The sequence below is a fragment of the Mustela nivalis genome (genome assembly GCF_964662115.1).
Source record: "Mustela nivalis genome assembly, chromosome: 2".
Classification (NCBI taxonomy): Eukaryota; Metazoa; Chordata; class Mammalia; order Carnivora; family Mustelidae; genus Mustela; species Mustela nivalis.
Window position 1 is genome coordinate 74551811 of NC_139021.1, and position 9370 is coordinate 74561180.

Genomic DNA, 9370 nt, shown 5'->3' on the forward strand with positions numbered 1-9370 from the left:
ACATAGAATTTTAATATATACCAAGTGAACCCCAAGTCCTTATGTGGAACAGAATGAGGCCAATACAGTGGAAGCCATGATCCCAATACCAGAAAATAGGATCACGTTGCTCAATTTCCCAGCGGCAGGCCCTCCTGACCTCTTAAAAAAAAAAAGAAAATCAACACATTAATGATGCATTTGCAAACAAACTTGTTTTTACCTTGTGCTGACAGTCAGGCCAGTGGGAGGTTAGAGAAAAGAAAGGAAGGCAAGGCAAGGGGGGATTGCCTTGCAGTCTGGTCTTGGTTTTCCTGGCCTTGGCTGATGGAATTATTGTTTATTTTTTTAATTTTCAGAGGTGGGCTGATGACAGCTGAAGAAGACTGTATTTGCTGAGGAGCAGCGTGATGGTAGAGAGGAGCAGAGCTCCTGAGGGAGACCTAATGGTTCCTCTCCTTCCTGCACGGAGATAAAGACTTATAATAAGCGTGCATGTTCACCATCTGGCTCTGTGCATGTGGTCCTTATGGAGGGGAGAGCAGCACAATCTGTAAATGATCAGAAGCCATGGCGCTCTCTCCAGAGAATCCACGATGCAATCAAGGTGACAGATGGCATGGCCACTGCTGTGGCCTCATGGAGAAGATCAAAATCACCTTCAATAAACTCTGACTGAAATGGGCACGAGCACCTCAAAAAAGTCAGTTTGTCAGTCAAACTGCGACAGCAAGCTGCATTGGGGAAACATAGCGGCCAGCTCTCTGTTTTCAATCGTTTCCGTCTGACTGGGCCTGAACTATGATCTTTCTCAAATTGTCCTTTCTGTTTAGCTGAAGCAGGCCAGCAAATTGCCAGATTCATCGCTTTATTGAAGAAAATTGAAAACACGATGTCCTCAATGCCGGGGGTGCACGGCTGGCAGGTGCTGGGACACCCAAGCACTGAGAGTGGGTCCCTGTGTCTTCAGCCCAAGTTTGCTCAACTTGAGGCAGATTTTTGGAAATGAAAATAAAATGCAAATGTACGCCTGGCCTGAAAAGATCAGCTGGCAATGGAGATGTGAAGGGTTTTAGGTGTCCAATAAATGTGTGTCGAATAAACACATGCTTAAAAAGAGAAGGAGGAAGGAAGGAAGAAAGGAAGAGAGGAAGAGAGGAAGGAAGCGGAGTCACAGACGTCTCGGAGTCACTGGTACCATGTATTTTAAGAGCAGGCTGCCTTAGTGATGGATTTGGTATCTGTTTCCTTTTCTGTGCATGTTTATTGAATATAGGTTTGTGAATTTGAAGTCTTGGACTTAAGGTCAATGAAATATAGGCGCATTATTTTGTCCTGAACAAATTGTGTGGCATTTGTGGGGTCAGCAAGTCTGGACAAATGTCCATTTTTTACCCCCGTCCACAACTGAAACCTTTCCGAAAGCTCCAACTGCTCAGAAAATGAGAGGGGGATGAGTCAAAGTTACCTACAGTGGGAGAAAAACACAGTACTGTCTTTTGAGAGGTAAGGGCACGGATTTCGGGTCAAAGATGATGGATCTGAATCAAAGGACTCTCCCCCTCCCTCTCCCTCCTCCTCCCTTGGCAGAGTTCCACTGTTGTTCTCCCTCCCAAGCTCCAGGAAATGTACATTTCAAGCAAAAGTCCACTTACCCAACCTTGTAGTTTCCCAAGAACCCAATATCTGTTATCTGATCCTGATGTTTTATATTATTAAGCCTGTGAAGAGATCTCAAAATTCCACCATCCCATGGATTTTCCTGCTCGAAACTTTAATCTTCTAGATCTGCATACTTACTTGCTTTATTGAAAATCCAAACCTTTCTCCTGCCCCTGACTCCATCATCCATGTTGTAAATTATTTGTTTGACAGCTGAGAACTTATCTTATTATTGAGTCATGGATTCTCATAAAGGCTTTATTCCTCTCATAGGTGCTTCTGAATGCTAATGTCCTGCTCTGGAGATTCACAAACACAACCAGAGAGCTTCCTCCTGCAATCTGTGTACACAAAACAAGAGAAACTACAAGAAAGGGCTCACATTCTGAATAAACAGGAATAGCAAGGACTTTGCATATGGACTGTCTTTTCACAGAAGTGTAGCTGACGTGGTACATATCACAGTGATATGCAGTCTGCAGGATCAGTGGACTCAATTCATTCAGGAAATATCTACTGTGCACCGAACACCTGAGAGGTAGACGCTGTGCTAGGAGCCTGTGCTAGGTAGGTTGTGCTAGAGGTAGGCTGTGCTAGGCTGTGAAATAAAACTTCACAAGGAAAAGTAGGTAGCAAACAGCTCTTTTATGGGCACTGTGCTCTGCCTACCCCTTCCCCCTCGGGCTGGCTCTCCGGTGAGCAGGCTTCCCATTTTCATCAATAATAGCTCTTGTGGAACACACGGCCGGACATGTAAGCTGGTGGGAGCCCGCTGTCCTGTCCCCGGGGACACCGTGTGTATTCTCCGTCCTGGCCTTTGGCTCTCAGGGATGACAGGTTTTGTAATAGACATGTTCATCAACACGGCCACAAGGAGGGGTGGCAGGACGGGTCATTTCTGTCTTTTGGTAGCAGCATCTTCCCCAGACTCTGGTTGCTGGCGCACACTAATGCTTCAGAACGGCAAACATTGTCTAACCCTTTTCCTTAAGGAAAAAAAAGATTGTATGGGGAAATTCAGCAGCGGGGGCCAGAAGGTTAAAGTAGCTTATACTGGAACATGCCTGTTTTGAGACATACATCCAGCATGAAATTCAGTCATCAGAGCTTGGCCCGAATTCAGATCATTACATTCTTTCTCTTCCTCTTCGGTGTCGAGTGTCACCTGATCACATACAAGTTGCATAGTCATATATCTTTACTCCCTTTTATGTCCTATCATTCCCAAATAATAAATTTCTTAGAGTAAGTTTCTTTGTGGTAATTTGAAAACGTGGGTCTGTCTGCAGAGCTTTTTCTTTATAACGCTGTGTATATGTGCTTGCCCTGTATCTCCATCGGTGTGGCAGGTAAGAGGATGTACAAATCTCCGCATTGCATCAGCTCTGAACCCCAGAAGGAGAATGGCTTGTGGCCATAATATGGACAGTAGCTCCAACATGGACTGAGCAATTTTTAATCACGGAGAGTGCTTTTTATTTTTATTTTTTGGAAGATTGGTACAATGCTGAGAGGAGAGGTTACACAAATTGTAAAACATGCATGCAAAAAGATAGGCAATCTACTAAAAACTTAGCATTCCAAAGCCTGCCACTGGCCTGAAGTGACCTTGTGATAACGTTAATAAATGAATGCTTATTTCCCACGCTGTCTGTGCACCAAGGCTTTTGGACTTCTTTTCAGAAGGACAGTGTTTTATGTCAAAAGAGGGAGTGGATGGTTCACTACTGGTTAAACAGCTCAGACATAGCTCTACTGATTCTGGAATAAAGACATGGAATACCATTCTGCACGTGCAGGATGTTGTCATATGAGCTCACATCAGCTCTAAGTTGGGTATCTGGAGGCTACTGCATTTTTTGGTCAGATTCCAACTTGAACCCTCAATGTCTGCATTTTTTTCTGATCCTGCATCTCTGAACAAGAATGCCACCCAGTACACCCAATGCTTCTCAAGCTGTTGGTTTGTCTTTGCTCAGCTCTCATGATTTTTTTATTACCATATTTGTGACTTAAAAAAAAATCTCTCAGCAAAATATTTCTGTTATAGTATGATGTCTTGCTTAGAAAGGTTAATAAACATTTTACAGAACACATTCATGTTTTGTTCTACTGATTGCTTGACACTCATTTTAATCTTCTTCAGGCTAGCAGTGAGCAAATGGTTCCTGTTTCCCATTAGATCCCCCCACCCTCCATAATGAATGAGCTGTTGATTTGATTTCAATGAATTCTCTTTGGTGAACAATCCACTATTACAAATGCTTTCTTTGGTCATAAAACCATGTAACCTCCATACACAAAAGTTATTTCTGGGGCATTTTGTGCTGGTGGAGGGCATAGTTCTTTTCTTGGGGGCTCTTATAGTCAGCAACAACCTGCTTTCCTTTCTTCCCCACAACACTTAAAAAATTATTAAGGTAGTTTTTTTCCCATGCTTTCTCTATAAGTGTGCAAAGACTCTAAAGCAGAGCTGTCCAAGAGACATATGACGCAGTCTACAAATGTGGGTCACATATGTAACCACTCTTTTTCCATGAGCCATATTTTTATGAAGTAAAAAAAAGGAAATGAAATTAATGTTGATAACAGATCTTATTTAATCCATTGGTTAAATAAAATGCAGTATATCCCTATGGTAGAATATTTTTTAGTCATAAAGGGAATGAAATTGGCCAGAAGCAAAATTACAAATTGCATGATTCCATACGAAGTATCTAGAGTTGTCAAAATGAAGGCATGAAATAGACATGTGGTTACCAGAGACGGGGTGGGGGGGTGGGGAGGAGGATGGAGAAATGGGGAGTTAGTTTTTATGGGTACAGAGTTTCAGTTTGGGAAGTAGAAAAGTTCTGGAGATGGATGGTGGTGATGTTTGCACAAATATATGAATGTTCTTAAAGCCACTGAATTGTACACTTGAAAAGAATTAAAACAGTGTATTTTGTATTATGTATATTTTGCCATACGTGTGCGCACACACACACACGGATCAAATTGCGTTGTTCTTTTGCTCAGAAAAGTGCACGGTCTTCCCATCAAATTATAAACAACATCCAAATACCCCGTCCGTGAGCGTTGCATTCCTGCGATCTGGTGCCTGACTTTTCCGACTACCTTTTCCTGCCTTTGCTACTTACAAGCTGTGTGTTCTTCTATAATTTATTTAACCTGCCTCAGCTTCAGCTTCTTTATATAAAAATTTGGGATATTGGGGAAATTCTCCCCAATAATTCTCTCCAGTATACCTTTTGCTCCCCTCTGGGATTGGGAGGGAGACAAACCATAAGTGACTCTTAATCTCACAAAACAAACTGAGGGTTGCTGGGGGGAGGGGGTTTGGGAGAAGGGGGTGGGATTATGGACATTGGGGAGGATATGTGCTTTGGTGAGTGCTGTGAAATGTGTAAACCTGGTGATTCACAGACCTGTACCCCTGGGGATAAAAATATATGTTTAAAAAAATAAAAAATTAAAAAAAAATTTGGGATAGTTTCAGGATCTATCAATCACATGGGATTGGGGAGGATTACATGAAATGATGCACGTAAACTGCTTCATACAGTACCTGCCTGCACGTAGTAAAGTCTAAATAAAAGTTTAGCTCTTAAAATTTGTAGTTGTTGTGTGCCTATTTTTTTCACATCAAATATGAATACAGAGGGGGCAAGTATATGTCACAGGGTTATTTGTTGAAAAGCAGTCAACAGAAGCATACGGACATGGGCTTTAGGACAACTTGATCTAACATGGGGATGAATACAAAGCTTTCTCTAGAACCAGTTACTTCCCTGTAGCCAGCATTTCACAGTGGTCACTTCTGTTGAGCTGCCTGTAGGGCATTTCTCATGCTTTTAGCAGAGCATCAACACTGGCTGAAGAAAACTGAGCCCTATCAGAAGTATTCGATATTTTCACAGCTCAGCACACTTTCCCACGAACAATATTTAGTTAGAGGGAATTGTTTCACCAAATTGGGCAGACACAACTTGCACTTACAAAGAGCTATTCCCGGGGAGCCTGGGTGGCTCAGTGGGTTAAAGCCTCTGCTTTCAGCTCAGATCACGGTCCCAGGGTCCTGGGATGGAGCCCCGCATGCATCGGGCTGTCTGCTCAGCAGGGAACCTGTCCCCCCCCCCCCCCGCCTGCCTCTCTGCTTACTTGTGATCTCTGTCTGTCAAATAAATAAATAAAATCTTAAAAAAAAAAAAAAAGAGCTATTCCCAAGGGAGCGTTCATTTGCCTGGGTCCACCTTGACCCTCCTCCCCTCCCCACAGCCCAGACCTGGGCCAACAGGCCAAACAGGCTCACCTCTCTACATGTGACCAAATCATCTTCTTTTTACCAAGATGAAAATTTGAATCAATAGGATGTGATCATGTCATAGTATTTTTTTCCTTTTTCTTTTTTTTCCCTCCATCCCATCCTCCCTCCCTCCTGTTCTTTCTCTTTTTCAACAAAAACTTAGAATCAACCCTTTGAGTCATTTTTAGGGTAATCACTTTGTTTCCTGCTACATGCATGGTGAATGTAGTCCATCTCTGAACATCTAGAGTCTGGAGACCTTCGCTGTCAGTTTTCGGTTTTCGAGGGCTCCTGTTCTCTTTTCTCCCACGGCCTGGCATTCGATGATTTTCTCTAGAGTTGGCTAGCATCAAGGGAATGAATAGAAAAACTCATACTAGTTCAAATTAATTAACAGGCTTGGGAGAAAAGGTAAAAACTTGCCTAAAATGAAGTGACTTTTGGTTCTATGATCTATTCCAATCCTGGAAGCGGCATTGGGTCATTCTAAAAAATTCACTACACAGGGGTGCCTGGGTGGCTCAGTCAGTTAAGTGTCTGACTCTCGATTTTGGCTCAGGTTATGGTCGCAGGGTCCTCAAATAGAGATGGGAGTCTGGGTTCTGTACTGGGAGTGGAACCTGCTTAAGGGTCTCTCTCTCCCTATGCCCATCTTCCTCCCCACACTCTCTCACTTTCTCTCTCCCTCTAATTAATTAATCAATTAATTAGTTAATTAATTAAATTAAAATAAAAAAATCACTTTACAAAAAATGAAGAAAATGCACCTCCAGAACCTTTCCTGGCCACTTCTCTGGCCAAGTAATTTCTCTGGGGACCTTGGTTTCCTTTCCAGTTAATAGTAATATTACCAGTTCTATAATACAAGAAGTATTAGCTCTACAGCAACACTTTTCAACTTACAAGCTAATTAAGGATCAAACACCCAGGAATACAGGTTTGAATTCATTGCTAGCTTATTGATTATGTTTACCATGAAAGGGTGGGGAAATTATTTAATGTAAGGAATTACTCTCACAAGACTATTGGAATAATGGGTTTGCATGTGGGTGGTGGTCGAACACAATGTTATATTACATATTATTCTGACAATTCAAGTTTAAAGTAAACCATTACCAGTAAGATGCTGTCAAACACACAAAGGATCTGAAACTGAAAAATGTACAGGAACAGTTCAGGGCTGACTTAGATGAACAGGGTGAGATCTGTATCTTGGCTATTTTACATTATTTCACATTTGTTTTTGCTTCTATGTCTTAAACTTGACCATAATTTTTTAAAAAATTACTGCTCCAGACTCTGTTTCACAGATGACTAAAGTGCTTCAAGATATAACTTAAATTTTATTTATTTTAATTGTTATATCAAAACAAAATTGTACACAGTAAGTATTTTATCAATAGGGTATAATTTCCATAATTGTTAGGAGATATGCTGTGGAGGTAGAAAATATAGGGAAGGTGTTTACAGAAACCTTAGATATAGAGTCATTTATTAAAAATTTTATTTAATATGAACATAAAACTATAACATTGGGCTTAAGAATATGAACATGTTGTATTTTGGGCTTTATATTTCAGTGGACAACTGGGTTTTACATTGGACTATCGAGTTACAGAATAATGAAATTTGTGGCTTTCTTGAGGAATCTATTTGCTTTTTATTTTTGTCTAGTCAAAGGAAAGGTAGACTTCTTGTCTGTTTTGCAAATAACGAGAAAAGTGAGAATATACACAAACACAGGAAAGGAAGCCACCGGGTCCAGAATTCAGCATTTCAGACTCAGTTTTTAGAAAGGATTTCTCAGTGAGACTTTCTCTGCCAGTAGACCCAGAGCCTTAGGGAAGGGACTGTGGCTATCCTGGCCTCCAGATGCTTTTCCTACGTAAGTTGTGGCTGTATACGACCATCTCTAGGCACACAGTTAAAATCTCTTAAGCAACAGAAAAGCACCAACAGTGTGCTCCTATTTAAAGTATTCAGGTCTGTGTGGTATTCATCTCCTCCAAACAGGGTTCCACTGTTTCTATAGTTTCTTCCAGTGGCCCATGCAGGTAGGGATGGCTGGGTCACGTGGACCACAGCCACTGTGCAGCAGAGAAGGAATACTTCTCTGTATAATACACAGCATTTTCTCCAGCAGAGCATCCTCTTGTGTGCCTGTGATCCAGATGGCCATCTCCCCTTGTCTCCAGGGGTGAGCCCAGCAATGGAGCAGCATAAAGAGGATTCAAAAGATTATTTTCCCCAACCTCCATTTTCCACAATGTCACCCCATTTTTTCTTTCCACACATTAAGCACTATTAGAAACTAACTTGTTTCATTAGATTTTGCTCTATTCAAAATGTTTCTTAAGATTGGAGGAATGGATGTCTGAAGCCTTAGATCCATTCTCTATGACCCAGGAACCAGTTACTGGCATCCACATTTTGGCTCAGGTGATCTTGCTGACACCCGTCCCCATCACACATGTGGGAGCCATGCCCAAGTAGGAGTTCCCAGTCACACACAGCAGGTCATGTTACAGACAAAGACATTGGCTCAGGTTAGTTTAGTGCCTAGCATGGAAGCAGGACACCCCAGAACTGCGAAAACAATGTTACATAGAACTGTGTAAATGTGCCTTGGTCATGTTTTAATCCTCCATCATGACTGACTGACCAATTTTTTTCCCCAATGCTGCTATAAAATCAGAGATGGAAGCTAGCCCCGAATCATAGCCCTGTGGTTCTCTGTCATATACATTCTCTTGGTTTCCATCCAACCTTGTTTTAAATATCCCTAGGGGTGGGCTTTCATCACTTTTCTTGCAATATTTTTCTTAAATGATAATTTTTACTGTCAGAAAGTTTTCTCTCCCATTCAGGGTAAAATTCCCTTTCCTTACTTATACTTCTAGCTAACCTGCCCTAAACCTGACTGAATAATTCTTACTGCCTGTTCAGTATTTCTCCTGTCAGATTTTTGTAGTCAATTATTGGTCCCCCCTCAGCCATTACTTAGCAACACCAGACATAATCTGTATCTTTAATCATTTCTCATAACTCACTCCTCCATCACCACCATCATTATTCCTCCTCTGAATTAATCCATCTGCTCTTCTGAAGGTAACCTCAGTGTCTTAGGAGCTTGTTCCCTTCAAAATAAAATACATACCTATATTTCTCTTAGATTTTTACTGAATTAAAATAACAGCACAGACTATTTTGAAAACAACAAAATATCAATGTGTTATTCGAACATGATGGCTATTGTTATTTCTGTCTTTTCCATGTTTTTTTTTTAAAGGCAAATGTGTGTAAAAAATGTTTACTCATATAATATAGGTGGGATTTAAAACAGATACCATTATTCTAAAAGTTAACTTACAATATATATTGAAGCTTTTAGCTTATGTTCTTTGATGGAGCACTTCTACCCAT

General features: G+C 41.2%; 1 long non-coding RNA gene across 3 annotated transcripts in view; it reads left to right on the forward strand.

The window, feature by feature from the left end:
* The window catches only part of LOC309858860, a 348226-nt gene extending 344489 nt beyond the window's left edge, over positions 1-3737 (forward strand). For all 3 annotated transcript variants that reach the window (XR_014308388.1, XR_014308389.1, XR_014308390.1), the window contains one exon: positions 339-3737. This is a non-coding gene — a long non-coding RNA (uncharacterized lncRNA). The remainder of the gene's footprint in view (positions 1-338) is intronic.
* The last annotated feature ends 5633 nt before the right edge of the window (positions 3738-9370 follow it).